Genomic DNA, 21,542 nt, shown 5'->3' with positions numbered 1-21,542 from the left:
AAGGGAACCTACCTGGACTCCCAATGCCCTTGGGGACCTTCTGTTTGAGTCTGTGCCTCTAAAACAAAGCTGTAGGCTGCAGAGGTGGTGGCTGTGCCGGAAGCCACGGCGTGTGCGTTCCTATAATCATTAAGACGAGTTCCCGAGCTGCTGGGTAGCTAACTCCACTCGGTGTCAGGGTAATTAACCAAGCTGCCTGAACTTTATTCACAGCCTGACAAGGTGCACTCCTGGGACTTGTCACTGTGGTTAGTCGGGGGGCGGGGGACTTGACATAAGGCTGATTAGGGAGTGTTTTACACAGCAAGAAGCTCTCTGATCTTCAGCTGAGTGGGGCTCCCCCTCCCAGCTCATATCAGAGATGCCTGCAAGGCTAGAGAATAAAGATCACCCAGTCCAACCCCCTCGTTTTCAGATGAGAGAGCTGCCGTTCTGAACATGGCCGTGGTTTTCCCAGGGCCACGCGGCGAGTTTGTTCTAGAGATGGGATTGCCACCCGACCCTCACGGCGCCGCTCACTGCCTTTTGTCCATAGAGTCTTTTTTTTTTTAAGACTATATCCTAAGCCACTGCTTCTCAAACTTAATGCACATGGGAATCACCGGGGAGCTTGTGCAAATGTAGATTCTGGTTCAGGAGGACTGGGTGGGGTCAAGTTTCTACATCTCCAACAAGCTCCCAGTGACATTGAGGCTGATGGTCCACGGACCATGTTAGGAGCACCAAGGAGCTCAGAAACCCTTATCCCTGCACCCTCAGTGGAACCCCAGCAGCCCTAAAACCCAAGCCTCCCAGCATCAGGGTGCCTCCAGCCGATGGGTTATCGGAGGTTCCTCTGCATGCCCGAGTCCTCTCATTCTGGTCATAGATCCTCTACATTTCAATGAGCCAACTTAGTTCACTCCACTAAAGTCAGGTTTAAAGGGCTGCTGGGAAGCCAGGACAGGAAAAGGCCTCCCTGCTCACCTGCTCCACTCACCACTCTCTGAAGATCGATGTACTCAACAGCTTATTCATCCCACCAAACATGAACAAACGTGTGTGCGTGACTTTCAAACCCCAGTGCCTATGATAGCTGGGAACTTTTCTCTCTGCAACTTGTCTCCTTTCTGTAAGGGAGAATCTGATGGATACAGATCAACTGCTTGAGTCTCTTTTCTTCTCCGAGCCTCAGAAACGCTTGCAACAAAACGGAAAGACTTGACTAGGTGCTCTTCCAGGCACTTCCAAGTACTGGTTCCCCGTGACTCTAAGCTACTTTGCAACCAAGTGCTTTAGAAAAACACCTGTACCCTGGTCCCCGGGGAAGACTACTCAAGGGGTTGCATGCTGGGCTACTATCTCCAGTTGGCAAAGGGACAACAAAACATATCCGAGAAAATGGGGAGTCTTCATTTTGCATTTATGTAACTGACTCTGTCATAGCAAGTCATGACCATCCCACAAGAATAGGAGGAGATTTCATTCTCAAGACTCATATCTTAGGGAGGCTTGGTGGGCATTTGATGGGGGGCCAAAGGCTTGGTCTTTGACGTTACCCCTGCAGGTAAGATCTCACCAGGCCACTGAGGACATTCTCATTCAAGTCTCATTCATAGCTGAGAAAACTGAAATTCCTAGATCTGGTATTCAATGATTCCAATGTCCCTATTATCTTATTTTTAACCCTAAGCTTTTCCTTAACTGAAAGAGGCTTGGAAAGAGAACGAGAGCTAGCTACCCCCACAGCCTCCATGCCCACCTAGGGCTCAGGCCATACTGGGTTCCCCCAGGCCAGAGCTGCCAGGGGACATTCGTGTATGTTACACATGAAGTGTCATGGCCCTCCCCGAAGGGGGATTGTTTCTCAAATTGCACTTAAGAAGAAAGGTTTCTTTATACCACAGAGAGTTTTTACACTCTTTTCTGGAAACTCCAGCCCTCAGAGTGACTGTCCTATGGAAAGAACACACTTATTAGAAAAATATGATGCGGCAGTTTTTCAGCAGTTGGGGTCACCCAACCAGGGCCAAGACTTTCAACGCTTGAGGTTTTGAAGTCAGAAAAGGATGTTCCAGCTTCAACCGGACTATGTGCAAGCAGGACAAGAAATACCTGGGGAGGCTGCAGATGGGGCTGGGAGATGCCTTTCGATGACCATGTTACAGCTTCTCAAACTTTCAGGGATTCAGAATCGAATATCTCACGAAATGAGGGACTTCCCAGACGGATGCCCGTGCACACAACCATGGAAAGAGTGCTCCCCGCAGTCTTGCAACTGGAGCCCACCCTCATCCAACCCCAGAATCGACCTGAGGACCGCCCTGCCTGGGGAGGGCCACCTCCTGCACCCACAGCCAGCTCCATTGGGCCTGAGCTGCCTCTCAGATGCAGGCCCACAGCCGGCCCCCAGAACGATCTCGGGCTGTGCCATGTGACCCTCACATCGGATGCCCTTGGTCTTCAGCAGACGTCGACCAGGAGGGACAAAGCATGGCTGACTTGCACTAAGGGAGCCAAACCACGCAGGGGCTGCTTCTCACACACTGACCTAGCTTTTAAACAAACATCGCCCAGCAACAAAAACCTGCTCTGGCCAGACGTTTGTGTGTGAGCATCAGCTTACAGGCGGGACATGGCACTCAGAGGGCTCACAAAAGGAGTGTGAAGGAGGCCAGATGCAGGTGTGCTGTGGCTGTGGCCTGTGTGCGACATGGTGACCAATGGCTGGGGGCTTTGATTTTTGCTTCCTCTGCCAGCCCGGATGAACGGTGCAGAATCCGGAGACCTGGTTCTGAGTCTCGTGGCTGATGCTCTCTATTGTCCAGAGGTGACTGTCCTGGTGCTGCTGGGGGGTGGAGTGGGTTGCACTCAGGTTCTCTGTCCGCAAAACAGCAGGACTGAGTGCACCCACGGTCGCTGCCTCCAGCCTGAGCATGTCCTGGTCCCCTGTGAAGAGGGATGGTGCCAGACAAGATAAGGGGGTCTCAGTGCTGCAGCTTCCTCCTTCAGGGTCGGGCTGGTCCGGGATTCCTGAAACCCAACGCCAGTGGTCCCCTCACCCCTCCCCTGGGCAGGAAAGCCGGGGCTTTGTGGCAGGTAACACAACTTGCCTTGTGTTCTGCACTTGAGTGCTCTTAGAGTTTCTGCTCCCCAGAAAGATCAGTTTCTTGCCAATGTCATCACTTTTAGCCAGCAGGGACCTATCAGTGGCTCCATCAGGCACTGGGGGCCCCGGCCCCCCTTGGCTGTAAGTCTGAGTCCTGGGAACACTGGGGAAACTTAATTCTCGAACACCTTCCACTCAAAGAGCCACTGTTCTGCAGAAGCAATGCTGGCCCCTGCATTTCAACAGCTTTCGGGTGGGTTTCCCACCCCAGACGTCGATAGAGCCCAAAACGCCTGTGAATGTGTTGACCTGACTTCAACCACAGGCTCAGTTTCAAAGGGTTGGCTGAAATCTTAGCCCGCCCTCATTCCATGTGCGGCTCTGCTCCTGGAAGCCTCGGGCTGGATCTCAGTTACTGGGAAGGCTTTCCCTGAATGTGGGTTTTCACCCAGCAGCCCCTGATGAGCCATTCCTTGTGGCAGGATGCCTACCTCGTAGGGGAAGCCGACTTGGTTCTGGGAATTTCTTGCCTCATCCCTCCTTCTTTTCTCCACCCCCGCTTGATAGGCCAGGGCATCAGATGGGCTGTCAGAAGAGCCGAGGGGCCCCTATCTGCCCTGCCCACTTGTCAGGTGACCTTGGACAAGTCCTTGCTCCTTCCTGGGTCTCGGTTTCCCCTCCGGGCTAATAGTAGCAGGCCGGCCTCCCTCGTGGGGGGAGGAATAAAAGTGCTTTATAAATAGGAAGCACTGCAGTGCTATCAGAGAACCCACTCAACGAGGCGCATTTTGGACATTTTGCTATTTCCCTTCCTGCGACTGAGAAATTAGCAGGCACAGATCGTGAAAAACCAGCCCCATCTTTGTAATTACAAATGTGCACACATCCCACTGAGCATCATTTTCAAAAGGCATATTAAGCAGCAGAGACCACAGGGGGGACCCATGTAAACAGGCCTCCTCAGATCCTGGCAAAAAGGACTCGGAGAATGCAATCGTCCCCGCGAGTTCCTGGCTGTTCCTGCCATCCCACCCCCACCCACGCACCCACCCTGGCAGCTGAACCTTCATCTCCCTGAGAACAGGGTTCCAGTTCTGGGAGGGGGGTGCGGATCCTGGCTCTCTGCGGCATGAGAGCTGCTCCAAGCCTGCAAGAGTCCTTCGAGACCCTAACCCCCTCGGGTCTGAAGCTTTCTGGAAGCCCGCTCCCCAGAAAAATCTCCCATAAGCCGTGGCTGCATCTCCCCGCAGGGCTGGTGGTTTGAATCCAATGTTGGCACGGCCGCCTGTTCCTTCTTCCGCTGGACGGGGCGCTCTCGAGGGCAGGCTGTGTTTGCTTCGTGCTCCTTCCTCCTGGAGCCCAGTGTGCCCTTGGCATTCAGCACGTTCTGAATGCAAGGACGGAAAGAGGAAGGACAGATGTAAGGCTACACGATGCCCTCCACTTGTCATGGTCCTGCCCACGGGCCCGGTGACGCTCCGTGAGTTTATGGTCCAGCTTGGAGCCCGCACTCCTCGCTGCGATCTGCGATGTGGGGGTGGGGGCCACGTCTACTCAGAGCCCCTGCTGCTCCTTGCACACCCCCGCCCAGCTGTCCTGAGGCATGGGGGACATGCCGCGTGTGAGTGGTAAGGAGCCCTAGGCAATGAAGAGGCCAGGGGTCAGTAGACCTAACCCCGCGGTCCTATGTGGACAGAGGGCAGTGCCTCGGGTTGGCCCGACCACCTGCGCTTCTCAGCAGGGACTTCAGGAGCTGTCGCCACGTGCTCCCAGGGACGGCAGTGATGTGGGCTGTGCCCGGCAGGTCCCCCCTCCCTCCCGTGGTGACATCCCACGTGCCTCGTTTCACAAGCCAGCTCACCTGAATGCAGGTGACAGCGCTCACAGAAAGCGGGGGCCACCCAGGAAGCGGCCGAGGGTTGAGGCACAGCACCGGCACCTCACCACGCCGAGGGCAGGAGGATCAGGGCTGGAATCCAGCGTGGGCGTGGTTGTCGGAAGGTTGCCCGGGTGGTGGGAGGGTGGCCACCCATCCCGAAGCGGGCATAGATGCTACTGAGGAAGGGAAAGGCATTCGGGGGCAGAGATGAGGTGAAAATGGCACCGATCACAGGCCGATCATGTTTGGATCTGACCGTGCGAGGCCCCCGAGGGACCAGGGTGCGGGCGGTGGGAGGCGGGTGGCGGCCAGACCACCGCAGAGCTCATGGGTCAGGCAGAGGAGTCTAAGCTTGGTCCTGAAGCTCGGGATGTGTAAAAAAAGAGTTTTGAGCAAGGAGTGGTGTGCTCAGGAGTGGGTTCTAGGAAGACCCACTTGATGTTGACCCCTGTCTCCAGAAGAGACCCTGTCCTGGCTCTGGGAGCCGGTCTTGCTTCTGTGGACAAAGGGTGTCCCTGTAATGAAGTGCTAATTGCAAACCGATCAATCACACTCCGAGATGCTCTGGCCCTAAGACCCCAGGTTCAGCTCTGCTTGTGAGGGTGTGGGGGTCGACAAGGAAGCGGAGCTAGTCTGTCTCCTCAGAAGGAGACAGTAATTAAAATGCATCCCTGAGACATCGAGGACCCCGTGAGCTCTGTTTATTGTCATGTGCTGATAAAATCCTCAAAAAGAGAAGCCAGGCCTTCCGGAGCGGCCGTGCATGCCTGCCTGGTGTGCCTGATTGGGGTGCATGGGGGTTATGATCTCAGGGGGGGACAGAAGATGAGCTGGCCTGGGGAGTGGGTGCAAAGGGGACAGGGTGGGGCTTTCTGAACACGACCACGTCACCCAGGGTCCCCAGAGCTATGGCTGCAGCTGGATTTAACTCCACCAGCATGGCAGGGAGCACCTACTGTGTGCAGAGGCCTTTTGACAAACTGCTTCCGGTCCAGGAACCCTGGGGCAGAGGGACAGGCTGTCCTGTGGGTGGAAGGGAAGAGCTCAGCTTCTCACGGGGGGTCCAGCTGGGCTTCTCTACATGCTTCTTCTACTAAACTCTGGTCCTGGCCCCCCAACTAAGGGAAGCCAAGCATCGGGTCCCCAGCCTCCTCACCCACTTCCTTCTAGGACAAAAAGTCCCAATGACTTGGGGTGTCGTGAGTGAGATGACTCCTCCGATCCTAGCCTCACAGCCTCCACTCCACGAGGTAGGCAGGGTCTGGCCGAGTGAGGGATTGCATCCAACGGAAGGGATGGCACGTCACTTCCAAGACGGGCTGTCACAAATACTCGCGCCTTGTCCTGCTCTTCCTGTCTCGGATCACATGCTCTGCAGAAGCAAAGCCGCCGCTTCACGAGCAGCCCTGTGGAGAGCCCACACCATAAGGGACCGAAGCCTGCTGCTGACAGCCACGCGAGTGAGCCAACATCATGACCCCAACCTCCCGAGAGAGCCTGACCAAGAAATGCCCTGTGAAGCCACTTCCAGCCCCCTGACCCTCAGAGAGTTACCCCCAAACTCCTTGGAAGACATTGGAGTATCCAGAGCACGGGTTTAGAGAGAGATCTGGGTCTGATCCACTCCGGCCTTGTGACCTTTGTCAAGCTACTTAACCTCAGGGACCCCACCTTCTCCCTAAAATGGGGTAATAACAGTGCCTACTTCAAACTACTGTGATGAATAAATCAGGTAAGAGGAGATGGGGTCCAGTTCGTACCCCACACCCTAGAGGTTCCGTACTCAGGACCCCACACCGTCCCCCTCCTCCCCGCCACCACCAGCGAATCTGCAGGCGCTCTGTGCAGCTGCTTGTGCTGGAGACTCTTTCCTCGGCCTCCCTCCCTGTCCCCTCGCCCATCCAGGCTTACTCACGTGTCTCCTTGGCTCTGGCCCTACTTCCTGCAGGCAGATGATCAGTCCTTCTTCTGGGCTCCCAGCGTGCATTGAAGATTTGCCCTGGGGTTTCTTTATTACGTTTTATTACCGCTTTTCTGGGACCGCGAGAGCCCTCACCTCCTTGGGGATGCGCGCCCAGTAGGCATCCTGGAGACGTGCGTTAAACGAGTGGCGCTCGGGATCCCTGGGTGGCGCAGCGGTTTAGCGCCTGCCTTTGCCCCAGGGTGCGATCCTGGAGACCCGGGATCGAATCCCACGTCAGGCTCCTGGTGCATGGAGCCTGCTTCTCCCTCTGCCTGTGTCTCTGCCTCTCTCTCTCTCTGTGACTATCATAAAAATAAATAAATAAATAAATAAATAAATAAATAAATAAATAAATAAATAAAAAATGAGTGGCGCTCTCGGCCTTGCATGCATGTGCCTAAGACGGGAGAGGGCCTGCCTCGCTGCTGACGGCCCGGTCGCCGGCAGCCCCTGGCAGCTATGATTAGGGCTGTGTTTTTCACCTGCGTGTAATTCCTTTACCGCCACAGATAGCTCTTGCTAGTTCGTGAGGTCCTTTCAGAAGAGCACCGCCTTTTTGCTTTCATTTTTATCTCTTTTCATAATTTCATCTCCCCTTTCAACCTTACCTTTCAAATAGGAAATGGAAAGCGCCCATATAATTGAGGCTGTGTAAGCACACATGAATGGAGGAGTTAACACAACTTTGTTCCTCCACTTTGGGGTCCCAACCTGACCCTGGTTAACCTGTTTGCTTGGAAGTCCATCAAAGGTGGAGACTCCTTCCCCCAAATCCTCATGCCACCTCTCCCCATACTTGCCCCCGTGCAGAAGACAAACCCCCAACCCCTGCAGAGGCACCACATCACATGGCTTCTTAACCCCAAGCCTCTGTTTCTAAGAGAGAAAGCCTGAGCTCCAAAGGGCATGGCCTCAAACACACCCTAGGCTCCGGGTCCATGCAGGACTCAAACTTTACAGCAGGTGGAAGTACCAGGGATTAGCTAACTCGGACTGTAGTCCAGATACAACCTCTAAGTCACTGGGGATATGGGACACGTACATCACCTGGCCTCTGTGACCCTCAGTTTCTTCGTCTATACAATAGGAACACAGACACCACCTTCATGTGATTTGCTCACCCTATATTTCTTGGGTGCAGGCTCCGAGCCATGTTCTGTGCTGGGTGCAGCGTGTGGACACTTCCCTGCTCACAGGGACCTCTCAGCCTAGAGAGGAGTGAGGTCTGCCATCAGACCCCCTGCAAAACAATGACCATCAGATCCCGGGAGAGGCTAGAGGGGACACAGGAGAGCAGACAAGCAGGGCAGCCACCAAGGCCAGGAGCCTGAGCTCAGGGAAGGCCTCAGGAGGCGGTGGATCTAGCATTGCACAAAATCCTAAAGGGCTAGGAAGAGGAAGCCCAGGAGGCGTCATGGAGGTGATCCAGCAGTGGGTCCGAGGCACAGCAGGGCCAGTGGGTGTGCAAGGGCCATGACAGGCAGAAATGCCCGGGCCAGGGGATGGGACAGCCACAGTGCACTGTTCCCAGGACAGAAAGCCTGGAGCGGGCCCAGGGAGGGTGAGAGGAAGCTGGAAGGCAAAGAGCACACATCAGAGGATGCTCACGAATCCACAGAACCTGCACAACCATGAGGGCCGTCCTTTGTTCCAGGACACTCTCCTCTCCAGCCACCAGAGCCCATCCTTGCAAAACACATGCTGAAACCACCACCTTTGCTTTGCTTCTCTCTCTCTCTCTCTCTCTCTCTCTCTCTTTTTTTAATCATCATCTTTTCTACAGACTTGCAGAGGACAATCAAGTATGTGAATGTTCACGGGTTGTCCTACAATCAAATGATTGGTGATTTTCTTTCTAATTTCCCTTTCTTTACCTACTTGTGTTTCGACTGATTTCATGTTTCAGAAACATAAACACCGCTTCTTTGTGTTTTTAGGAATACATCGGGAGGTACCCACTTCATTCCATCATCCAAAATCGCCTCTCCCTCCCAACGGTCCTATCGTACAATCACCTACGCAGGAGACAAGAAAGGAAATTACTCTGTTTTGCTTTTGCTTTGCTCCTCACCAGTGTATCTGGGGAGATGGCGTATGTGGTGCTCGATACTGCAGAGCCCAGATCCTTGGGCAGAGTCTGGGACTGAAACGGGACAGCGATGTTTGGTCACAGAAGTAAGAATTTCATGGTGCCCTTCGGCCCCTGTGAACATCTTTGTAGATGAAATAATACCCTCTGTTTTGACACTACCTTAAACATTCTCATTAAGGCATCGCGCCCGTGGAAATTTCTTGCCAGTGCGGGAAGCAGGGAGCCTCGGCCCAGGACTCCGATGCCGTTCATCTGAGTCCCGGCTTTGTGCATGGTGTGACCTTAGGCATAAACTCCCTGATTGAACGGGGGCAGCTCTAGGGAGGTAGAAAGAGCCCTGGATCTGGAAGTAAAGAGACTGGATTTGAACCACAGCTCTGCTGTTGACTTAGCTATGTGACTTGAGACAAGTGACTTGATTTTTTGGAGCCTAGGTTTCTCATTCCGTTAAAGAAGGATAAGAATACCCACATCACTGGATCACTGCAGAAACCGCAAGAACGAGACATGTGAGGCACCGCGATAGCACCCAGGATGCACAGCAGCTACATACAGCTGCACGGTTTCCGCACTGCGCAAGGAGGCCGGGTCCAGGGGCACATGCAGCTGACAGTCGGCCTCGCCCAGCTTTCTTTCAACTTGTTGGTCAGTCTTATGGGGCTTGTTAAAAAAGATTCATTCCCCACCACAGAGAACTTGTGGATGATTCACCACCCCCCTCCCCGGGAGCCTGTTTGCAATTTGCACAAAGGTGCAATGCTCAGGAGAGGGGTCCCTCAGAACGAGCAGGTGACTCTCCACTCCCCTCCACTGGTTTCTGCTCCACATCCTCTGCCGGAGACGATCTGGCCTCAGCTACATATTAGTGCAAAAGCAGAGATCACACCATGTTCTGAAGCTGCCCAGCTCGTCTTGGAATGTCTTGGTATTTTCTTAGAGTTTAGTTTTGCAAAATGAAGAGCCCTGGAGGTGGATGGCGGTGATGGTTGCACAGCAGTGTGAGTGTGTTGAATGCCACTCAACTCTACACCAGCAGATGGTTAAGATGGTGACCGTTATAGTGTGTGTAGCCCACCACAATTTAAAATAATAAAAATTTGGAACGCCTGAGTGGCTCAGCGGTTGAGCATCTGCCTTTGGCTCAGGTCGTGATCCTGGTCCTGGGATCGAGTCTGCTTCTCCCTCTGCCTATGTCTCTTCCTCTCTCTCTCTCTCTCTCTCATGAATAAATAAGTTAAAAAAAAAAACTTTAAAAAAATAAACATAAATTTTATTTTAAAAATATTTATTTTTTTAATAAAAAATTTTTATTATTTTATTTTTATTTTTTAAAGCTATTCAAATATTTTTTTTAAAGGAATCCAGCTCCATTTGGTGCAGAGATGCAACAAACCAATACCTGGCCCAGCAGAGAGGTGGGGATTTGCCCTCTGACTTTGAGAACCGAGGCCTGTGCGTGAAAAAGTATTATCTTATGTTTGAGCTGAAATCTTCTTTCATGTCACTTTTCTCCTGGGTGGTCTTTGGGACCCTATGGGACAAGTGAACTGGTAAATAGCGTGGGCTCATTGAGCTAATTTAGCATATTGGTTAGGTCAGATTAGGTCAGGTTAGGTCAGGTTAGGTTAGGAAGCACTGAGCTGCAGAAAGAAAAATCTCTGTGGATTAACACAGCCACACTGTATTTTTTTGCACACTACGAGTCAGAGTGTATTTGTGTATATGTGTGCACGTGCATGCATGCACCTGGGGCAGGATAGAAGGATACCACTGCAAGGGCCAGACACACAAAGGCTTCGCTCTGTGGGCCACTGTTACCAGTCACGGCAGTGGGAGAGACTATGATCCTATGCTGGCTTTTCCCTGCTGCAGCCAGGAAGGGACACATTTCACACCACGGGGCTTCATGGGCCGGTCACATGACCCTGGCCACCCACAAGGGGTCCAGGAGATGTGGGTAAGTATTGCTATCTCTGTGACTTTCATAACTGTGGGCTGATCTGGTTGGGATCTTGAACGGGGTAACCTCCTCAGGCCCTGGTGTTGGTTGGGGTCCTGTCCCTGATATACTGGGTGGCCACAGCCAGCTCCCTTCCCATGGCCGGGGCTGGGTTTGCCCATCAGTGAGACTGAGATATTAATCACTGTGCTGGCTACAGATAGGGAATGGGGCTCGGGAGTTCCACTACCTGGGGTTCTCGAACACACATCCCCGTGGGCTTGAGGCATGTGAAAGGACAGCTGTGAAAGACCCCAAAGCATTGGGAACACAAGAAAAAGAGAAATCTGTCCAAGACGCCAGAGCTGCCCCTTTCCAAATGTTTGGCCCTGGATCCCTCCGCAACAATTATGAGCCTGGGGTCGGGGCAGGGAAGCATTTCCGTTCCTATTTCACGGGAGCCTGTGACACCTACAGCGTTGTCCACTTTTAATAGCACCTGGGGTGGAAGGAAAGGCCTGGTCTGTGGCCACAGAGAGAATTTCTGTCTCCAGGGGTGTCCAACCTGCCTCCATCCTGAGGATTACCGTAACTTTTTAATTAAGGCGAAGTTTGTAGGGAGCTTGGCCCTTTGATGTGGCAGCTGTGGCTGGAGAACAGGCCCACGTTTAAGACTTTACTGCCTGCCGATGGCTCAGCAGCCTGCCACCCACATATCAGGGCCCACACCCCATAAACAGCCTGGATCATGTTTCTCCAGAGCAGGGTGTGGGAGAGGGGCCGGGGACCACCATGAGGTGGAAGGCCTGCCTTTGCTAATGGTCTCCTGGGGCCTGGACCACCCAAGGGACCCCCAAGGAATGCAGTAGTGTTTGAGATGGATGCGTGGATGTGGGGGTCTTTGGAGACCCATGACAGAGCTTGGATCCTTGGCCTCGGTGCTCCATGGTGCTCCACGGTGCTCCACGACATCCAGGGGGAATGCAGCCGCGAGAAGCATGGAGCCAGAAACAACACACCAGGGCATGCGTTTCTGCCTCTGAGGGTCCGGGGAGGGCGGGGGCCTGCCTCAGTCCTCTCTGTATCCCAGGGTCCTACAGAGAGGAGATCCTTCGGTGTTGGCTGAAGACTGTATCTTTGGGCAAAGTGAGGGACAGAGCAAATTCTGAGCTTGTCGCTCTACTGACGTTCTGCGTGTATCAAACCCCTACTGTGTACTGGGTATTTGTCTTAGGTCCTGAAGATTCATCAGCAAACAGCAACCTTGCCCTCACACAGTTTATATCCTGGCAGATCTGAAGTTTATGACAGTCCTGGGAGGCATCCAGGTCACACAGCTCACCAGCGACAGCTCTGAGACAAGGATGTAGGTTTACTAGCTCCCCTGAGAGCTGTGCGTCCCAACTTTCCCTTGAGGAGCCCTTCCCTGGGCACCTGGAGGCAGAGCCCAGAGCATCCAGGTACAAGCGTGAAACTTCCTTGACCTTCCCACGCTTGACTTTAAAAATTCATACAAATTTTGGAATCTATGCTGTATCACATCTGCATTTGTTTTCTTACAAAGTAATGGTGTAATTACTTTAAACACACACAAACACACACACACACACACACATACACACACATGTTTTAAGCTTCCACTTTGTTGATCCGGCATCTCTGTATTTCTTTTGACCCACAAACATGCGCGCTTGGGAATTTACAGTAGGAGAAGCATGTTTCCAGCTCACGTGGACTCTTCTGCATTTCTCCAAGCCTTATGACCTGGCTCCTCTGCTTTTGTTTTTCAAAGGAGTTGCACCATAAGCAAAGTTAAAAACAAACAAACGACATGCTGGGGAAAAAAAAAAATGTTTTCAGAATATATTGCCTTGATCTCCCAAATATATATCCTATAAATCAATGAGGAAGCCACACAATGAACTCAATAGCATCTACCCCCCATGTATAGAGAAGGCTACACAAACGGCTCTAATGCAGAGAACTAAGCTGAATCTAATTCACAGCAAGAGAGATGCAAATTTAAATTATGTCAAGATACTACTCATTTTTAGCTATCAGATTAGCAAAAATCCAAACAATGGCTACTACGCTGTATTGGAGACAGTGGGCAGACACAGGCATGTGCACTCATTTGCTGCTGTTGGGGCACAGAATGGCACAGGCCCTGTGGAGGGTAATTTGGCAAGATCACAGAAAAAGCACATCCACAAACAAGATTCTCTTACTAGGTCAGCCGCTTGGTTTTGAGTGTCACTTGTACATTCAGCACCAGCTAGAAATGCTATGGGGATAATGAGGTACATGCACGGAGCCTGCCCCCAAGGAGCTGATGACCCTACTTAGAGACATTGGACAGAATAAAAATAGTTACATTTTATCTCTTTTTATCAAGAACTCCTAGATGTAATAGGTCATTGAGCATCACATCAACCCTGCAAGGTAAGAATTTTTATTTCCATTTTCCAGTTCAGAAAGCGGAAGCAGAGCGTAATTTGCCCAAGGCCACAATAAAGTACCCCTAGAGCTAGAAGGGGATGTTAGAATTCCCAGGCCCTGTCCCCCAGGGCCCAGCAGCCTGCCCCTAGCGCGGTGTGGCTGCGAGCAGCACCAGCGTGTGATGAGCCCAGGGGAGTGATGGGAAGCATGAGCCAGCGTTGGGGCAGGTCATGGCAGAGAGCCTGGAGGTTCAGAGGTGACTCCCTCACTCTTCCTTGGGCCTGACGCACCCCTCTGTGAGCTGCTACCCATGTGGAGGAGTGGCAACCCATCTCTGAGCCCTAGAATTTTCCTCCACAGAGTGCAGGTGATAATAAGATTTTTGTGGGGATGAATCAAGAATGTGCCTTTACAGTCCGGAGCCCATTGCCTGGCACACAGTGGGCACTCAGTAAATGAGGGGGGGAGGGCGGGAAGGAGGAGCCAGTGGTGAGGATCACAGGCCTCGTGAGCCCAGGCAAAGCTGCCATCTGAAGGATGGGTTCAAGTCTGTGTGCTCAAACACAACCCAAGAATGAAACACTGTGTGGCACTCAGCATCGCTTCCAGGAAGGTCATGGCAGTTGGTCTATTCGGCCAAGGAGTCTGGATGTTTCCATGCCGGGAGGACTGAGGCACTCAGGGCAGGCCTGGCCAGCCCCCTGCTCCTTGCAGAGGGAGGATGGGAGGTGTTGTTTGCCCCCAGCACTGCTGCCCTCGTCTTGCCCCAGGCCCTCTGGGCCTGGGTGGGGGCCGCAGGGACAGCTCGGCATTTGGGGAATAGATTCCCCTTTTCTCTCAGGTCTCCCTCCCTCTCTCCCAGGTCGACCTCCTGGTGTCGGAACAGTTGAGCTCTTTGGAGGGGAAATGGCATCTTGTTAGGAGAAAGGAGGAAATGCCTTCCTTCACGACTTCCCGCAGAGGGTTAAGTGCCCACGGGGATCCCGGTGGGAGTCCCCAGAATCCCGCTAAGTCTCCGAACCTCTATCTCAAGGCCAACTTCTAACTCCCAGAATGATCCCTGAAAGCTCTGCCCCCTCCCTTTCTCGCCTGCCAAACTGACTCCCCAAGCCTGCCCTCCATGTAAAAACACAATAAAATCTTATACAATCAGAAAGGTATTCGAGGCTCATAATAAATAATTGCCCTGTGACCGGTGGATTGGATCCCCCCGTGCACCCTCAATGGGCCTCTCCCTTTAACAGAGCAAATAAAAGGAACAGATGCAGAGCCTCCTGTGCCAACCCAGAGTGATCTCTCGGGGGACCCAAGGAGGGTCCCAGGCCTGGCATCATTCCCACACTGACCTAGTACACGTGGGTGACAGGGGGACCACGCCCACCCTCCCAGAACACCCCTCCGGGGACACCGCGATGTCTTTAGCCAACGACAGCACTTTCTTCCTGGGTGTTCCCAGCCCGTCCTCCTCCGTCACTGCTGCTGGAGGGGCACCTTGGCGCAGGTGGAGTCTCAAGATTCCAGGGCTGGCTGCCTTTCACTGGGCCTTGCCCTGCTGCCCCGGTTGGCACCACCCCTCCAGCAGCTCTTACCTCTGTCCACCTCTCCCTCTGCTCCTGTGTCCCTGCTCCTGCCGCCCTCTCACCCACATCAGACAGTCAGCTCTTCCCGGGCGAGGCCCACACCTGGTTATGTTCAGCATCCTGGCCCGGTGCCTGGACCCAGGAGGTGCCCGGGAAATGTTTGTCAAATCAATACCTGAAATGGAAAACACAGGGCCTGTTGAAAAGATAGGAAACCAGCAGCCTCCCTACCAGACACCTGCACATTCTTTTTCAAGTGTGCGTTGCAGCTTTGGATGTGTGTGCTTCGGTCCCCCGAGCGTGTCGTGACAATCCCAGCCACGCCTGGCTCTTCTGAGAGGAGTCCTGGGAGACAGAGCCCAGGGCGGTTCTTGCACGCTGCCACGAACCACACACGACGGGGCGCCCAGGTGGCTCAGCAGTTGAGCATCTGCCTTTGGGTCGGGTCGTGACCCCAGGGTCCTGGGATGGAGTCCCACATTGGGGTCCCCACGGGGAGCCTGCTTCTCTCTCTGCCTGTGTCTCTCCTCTCCCTCTCTCTCTGTGTCTCTCATGAATAACTAAATAAAATCTTCTTTAAAACAAAAGCAAAAACAGCACACGATGGCTGCGGGGACATCTGCTGGCTCTGCCCACCCAGCACACAGCGCCCTTCTGCTCAGAACGCCTCAGTTTCCCTGAGACAAGCCCCCTGCCCCTCACCTGCACGTCTGGAGGCTCCCAACCTCTGGCCAGCGTGGGCCCAGCCTCAGGGCAGCCAGTCAGGCCCTCTGGCCCAGGGATGTATATCCCCTCGCTAATGACAAAAGGACAGGAACCGGTGAAAATGCAGTGGCACTTGGAGGAAACCAGCCTTAGGCCCTGCATGCCCCACGCTGGAGTGGACCCATTCCTGCTCTTTCTGGAACCTGGTGTATCAGCGTCTTTCTCTCTTCTGGTTGCTACCCCATCGCTTTCCGGGTTCCCTTAATACTTAGGTTGGCTGAGCTGGTTTCTGTTGCTTAGAACCCAAGCACCCGAAATCAGGCTCTCCCAACCTCAACACTGGGGACATTTGGCGCTGGAGAGTTCTTTGCTGCAGGCATCTGATCTGCAGTCAGTACAGCAGATAACCAGTGACTGGTGGGTCATGTGGGTGCCCTGATGCAGCCTAAGCTTCTATCTACACTGGGTTTCCCATCCTCAGCCCTACTGATATCTTGGACTGGATAACTCTGTTGCAGGGGCTGTCCTCAGCATGGTAGGATGTTTATCCACATTCCGGGCCTCTACCCGCCAGAGACCAGCTGCAGATCCTGACTTACGACAAATGTCTCCCAACACAACAAAATTGTCCCTGGAAGGTAAAACCACCATTATAAACTGATACAGTGATGGAGAATCAGCAGCCCAGAACAGATTGGTGGTTGAGTCTACATTGTTCGGTGAGGCATTAAGTCCGAAGTCAGAGGGTCTGAGACCCCTCATCCTGACTCCTTCCTCTACTTTGCTCTGAGTCCTCTGAGCCCTCCCTTATGCTATCTTCCTCCCAGGTCCCCACCCCAGTGGGAACAAGCTTGAAGAGATCCCAAGAATCGTGCCAAGATGACATTGGAAGACCCATTACCAACTCACAGTGGGTCTTTCCTCATCAAAGAAGTGAAAACCTGCTTCTTGGCCAGCTGGGTAAATTTGATGATAAGTAAGGAAAGTGAATAAATATCCAGACCAGTGGAGTCTGACTGAAGTATCGACATTTCACTTATCATATTGGGTGGCATTCTACAGACAACAGAGAAATTGTTCTTTCAGAGACAAACCTGTCTTTCTTCCATCAGGTGCTTTTTCTGCTATAATGACCAGCTTGGCTGGAGTGGGAGGTGAAACAAGGTGAAATTATAAACCTCTGAGATATGAAGGCTCAGAAGCTGCCCTTTCAGACAAAGCCAAGCTCCGACCCTTTCTCACACTTCAAATTGAAACCTCTTTGAGCTTTGATAAAACACCAACTAACTGACATTTTTGTTTTCCCCTTCTCGGTCAGGTCTTGCTCACTTTAGGGCTTTCTGAGACCACTCAGGCATGGGTCCACCAAAGACAGCCTGGCCAGTCCAGTTCCAAATAGGTGATGCTGGCCTTTGATCTCTGTGCTTTGCCAATGCTGGAGGAACAGCTGAGGCTAAAGGCTGGCCGTGGGCCCCAGCTTTTCCACTAACAGGTGAAGCTAGGCAACACTTCTTCCCTCCTCAAGGTCACTTACCTCTTTACAAACTGGTATTGGAACAGACCAATGAGTCTTAAACATATGTTAATCTGAACCCATTCCCCAGAATATGTCTTTGGCCACACTCACACAGACACGTAATTTCACAGAATGCATGAAGGTTCTTGGAGCCCTCCCTATCTGTTAAGTCCAGTGCAAGGCCAGGCGACCAGATAGCACCGAAGGAGCATCCCTTTCTTGCCCCTACTCCGTGGTAGCCCAAGCTCACAGGAGAGTTGCATGCTATGACAGATAGGACGTGAATTGTAAACACATCCGGTTTGGAACCCCAGCTCCTTCTCTCACTGCTCTGACATTCAGCAACTTTTCTAACCTTCCCAAGCCTTGTTTTCATTGTTTATGAAACAGTGGGATGATAGTCACACGAAGTTAGTTGTATGACACCCAGAATATCCTTGATTCATTTTTGCTTTCGTACCTTCTCCCTCTTCCTCCCATGACCCCTTACAAGTATTCAGTTCCTCTTAAAACAGGAGCAGAAAAGCAGCTAGTACATCAGATTATTTAGGTATCTGGGCAGGTCTGGGCAAAGGTATGATTACATATCAATGCGCTTACTGAGAAAAGAACACTGGAGGTGGCTTCTAAGAGCTGAATTTACATCGCAAGAAGCAACACTTCACAAGCTGTGTGACTTTGGTTAACTGGCCTGACCTCCCTGCCCACCCCCCCATCTGCTAAGGAAGATGATAACTCGACCCTAACAACCACCCACTCAGAGAGCAACTCCTCCTCGCTGCCAGGCACCGTACGGAACACTGGGTACGTAGGACATCATGAATGGTATAGGGCTTTGTGAGGTTCATGGGAAATAACCTACTTGGAAGATGCTCTTTTTTTAAAGATTTTTTTTAATTTATTATGTATTATTTTTTATTAGCAAGCGAAAGAGCATAGTGGTTGGGGAGGGGCAGAGGGAGAGAGAGAAGCGGACTCCTTGCTAAGCAGGGAGTCCAACTTGGGGATCGATCCCAGGACCCCAGGATCATGACCCAAGCCAAAGGCAGATGCTTAACTGACTGAGCCACCCAGGTATCCCCTGGAAGTTTTTTTAAACAGTGAAAGACAAGGCAGACATTTCAATTCCACCATTCTTGGGGTGGGGGTGGGGGTCTCCAGAGCTATTTTTCCCCACTGTGAAAAGAGGAGGGGCTTTTTCCAACCAGAAGTTAAAGCCCAGAGGCCAGAAAGTGACTACGAGTGACACTGCATCCAGGGCCATCTCACAAACAAAAGGTAAACGCCAGTTGTAAGCTCTCTGCAGCCTTGGTGAGAAATACAAGGAGGAGAGAAGGCGAGGCAATTTCTTTTCCTTTATGTTTCACATGATGTACATCTCTCCTCAGTGAAGGTCCAATTTAGCCATTTCTCATTTAGCACTCGATTTATTGGATGCTGCAGCACAACAGCCAAAATGCTGGGTGAAATGGTAAATCTAGTAATAAAATATCTAAATGGTTTATAAATATGGCTTAGGGAGGCTTTGGTAGGTAAGGCGGCGCATGGCTAGTCTAACGAAATCCCTGTGCTTCAGAAACTCTCCCCCAGACACCTACATCCACCACGCAGACCTTTTTGTCTTTATTGAGCTGAGCTGACAACTCCAACATGTGCAAATACAGATTTAACAGGCGAACGTGCAGCCAAGCCCAAGACTGTAAGTGTTTGAAAAGGCAAATCTGTTTGATGAGCAAATAATGCGTGATCAATAAAGACTTGTCGAAATGAAATGAACGGAGAGCAGCTGTTTGCTGAACATCTAGCCTGGGGTGGAAAGTATGTGGACTGAACGAGGAGAACACAGGGCAGGTGCAGGGGTGGAGGGGTGAGGTGTTTCAGAAAGAGAATGCTGGTATCCTTGACCAATCCAGGCCATTTGGACTGAGAGTGCAGCAGGTTGTTTTTGAAGGAGGCCCTACCTGGGGGCATCCAGTATCTCATTACCAAAAGAAAGAAAGATAATCGGGAACTGATTAGCAGGAAGACTATACTTGGCAAAAATCCACATCTCAATTCACAACGACCCAAAGATGGAAGCCACCCAAGCGTCCACCAGTGGATGAACAGATAAACAAGATGTGGTACGTCCATACAATGGAATATTATTCATCCCTAAAAAGGAGAGACAGATGCTGGCAGATGCTGCAATACGGATGACCCTCAAAACCATACTAAGTGAAGTAAGTCAACTACAAAAGGCCCTGTATCACATGACCCCACATATAAGAACTATCAAATTCACAGAGTAGTCAAATCTGTAGAGTCAGGAAGCAGAATGATGGTAACCAGGAGCTGTAGGTAGAGGACATGGGGAGTTACTGTTGAATGAGTACAGAGTTTCAATTTGGAAAAACGGAAAATTCCTGGGGACGGATGATGGTGATGTTTGCACAACACTGTGCATGTGCTGAGTGCTACTGAACACTTAAAAATGGCTCAAGTGGTAAATTTTATGTTATGCACATGCTACCACAATAAAAACAAATTAATATCCTTTAGCATTTGTCCTATTCCAACTTGAATTTTAGCTGCCACGGTGTTAATCTCCACCATTAGATGATGCACAACTTGATGTCAAGAACTAGACCTTATTTATCGATAAATCCTTCTCTGCATCTAACACAGTGGTTCTCAAAATGTGTCCTGTCGATCAGTGGGGGTCTCCAAGTCCCTTACAGGATGTCCACAAAATCTTCGTGATTTCGTGTCACAAACTCTTCGTGATATTACAAAGCCATGATTTGCCATTTGCCATTTGCTATGACAGTGTTAGGACCTACACTGATCCTGCAAAACCCATGGTAGGTAACATTGCTGGGGCCTTCCCACAAGTCAGGTTGTGGCACCAAACCCCATTTTGTTCTGATGCACTTCCTTTTAATTTTTTAAAAGATTTTAAATTATTTATTTCAGAGAAAGAGAGTACAAGCAGGGGGAAGGGGCAGTGGGAGAGGAAGAAACAGATTTCCTGCTGAGCAAGGAGCCCAATGTGGGGCTCTATCCCAGGACCCTGGGATCATGACCTGAGTCAAAGGCAGACACTTAACCAGCTGAGCCACCCAGGCGCCCCTTGATGCACTTTCAAATTAAAAATAACAATCGTACTTAAAAATGTCCTTGATGATGGGGCACCTGCGTGGCTCAACAGTTTGAACATCTGCCTGTGGCTCAGGTAGTGGTCCCAGGGTCTTGGGATCCGGCCCCTTGCAGGGAACCTGCTGCTCCCTCTGCCTACGTCTCTGCCTCTCTCTCATTCTGTGTCTCTCATGAATAAATAAAATCCTTTATTTAAAAAAAAAAAAGTCCTTAATGAAGCAATACAAATTATTAATTTAATTAAACTTCAACTCTTGAGCACTCACCATTTCAGTATTTCGTGTGGCAAGATTGGAAGCCTTTACAAGGCACTTTTGCTGTGTACCGCAGTAGGACAGCTGTCTCAAATAGAAGCATCGCGTGATTGTTCGAGTGTGGAGCTGAAAGAGCCTGTTTTTATTCATGGAGGATCGTTTTTACTTGCAAGCATAGCTGACAGACAAAGGTCATTCAGATGGGGGTATCTGGTGGACATTTTCCGGAAAAGGAGTGAAGCAAGTCTGTCACCTGGGGGAAAACAACTGATGGTATGGTTTCCAAAGCTAAGATCCCAGCGTTCAAAAGGAACAAGGTTTCAGACCATGGGCCTCCACCACCATGAGAGTTCCTCAATACTTAAATGATTTTCTGCTGAGAACAGTGGTGATATAAATTAATGTGATTTTTTTGATGTCATATAATTAAATAGATCAACATTACAGAATGTCTGTATGACTCGGTGCATCAATATTTTCCAAGTGACCAATGCATCATACTCCAGAATCGAGAGTAGTAAAATACTTGTTTAAATGAGACAGATCAATGCATTTTAATGTAGCAGATACCAAAAGTTCCCTGAAACAGTTTCAGATTCCCCATCACCACTAAATTTTAAGAGACTTGTGGAGTTTTGGTGTAGTATCAAAGAAGAATATCTTAATCTGGAATGGCAATGCTCGTCTTTTTTTTCCCAACTACAAATCTGAATGAGGCAGGACTTTCTTCACCTACTTCAATCAAAATAACATACGGAAGGACGCCTGGGTGGCTTAGTAGGGTAAACATCTGATTCTTGTTTTCGGCTCAGGTCATGATCTCATGGGTTGTGAGATTGAGCCCCCAGTCATGCTCCACGCTCAGCAGGGTTGCTGCTTCAGGATTCTCTCCCTCTACCTCTGCTGCCACTCCCACCTGTGCTCTCTTGCTCTCTTTCTTTAAAATAAA

Source organism: Vulpes vulpes, chromosome 4 (assembly GCF_048418805.1).
Source record: "Vulpes vulpes isolate BD-2025 chromosome 4, VulVul3, whole genome shotgun sequence".
In the NCBI taxonomy this organism is placed as follows: domain Eukaryota; kingdom Metazoa; phylum Chordata; class Mammalia; order Carnivora; family Canidae; genus Vulpes; species Vulpes vulpes.
This window is presented reverse-complemented; position numbering follows the sequence as displayed.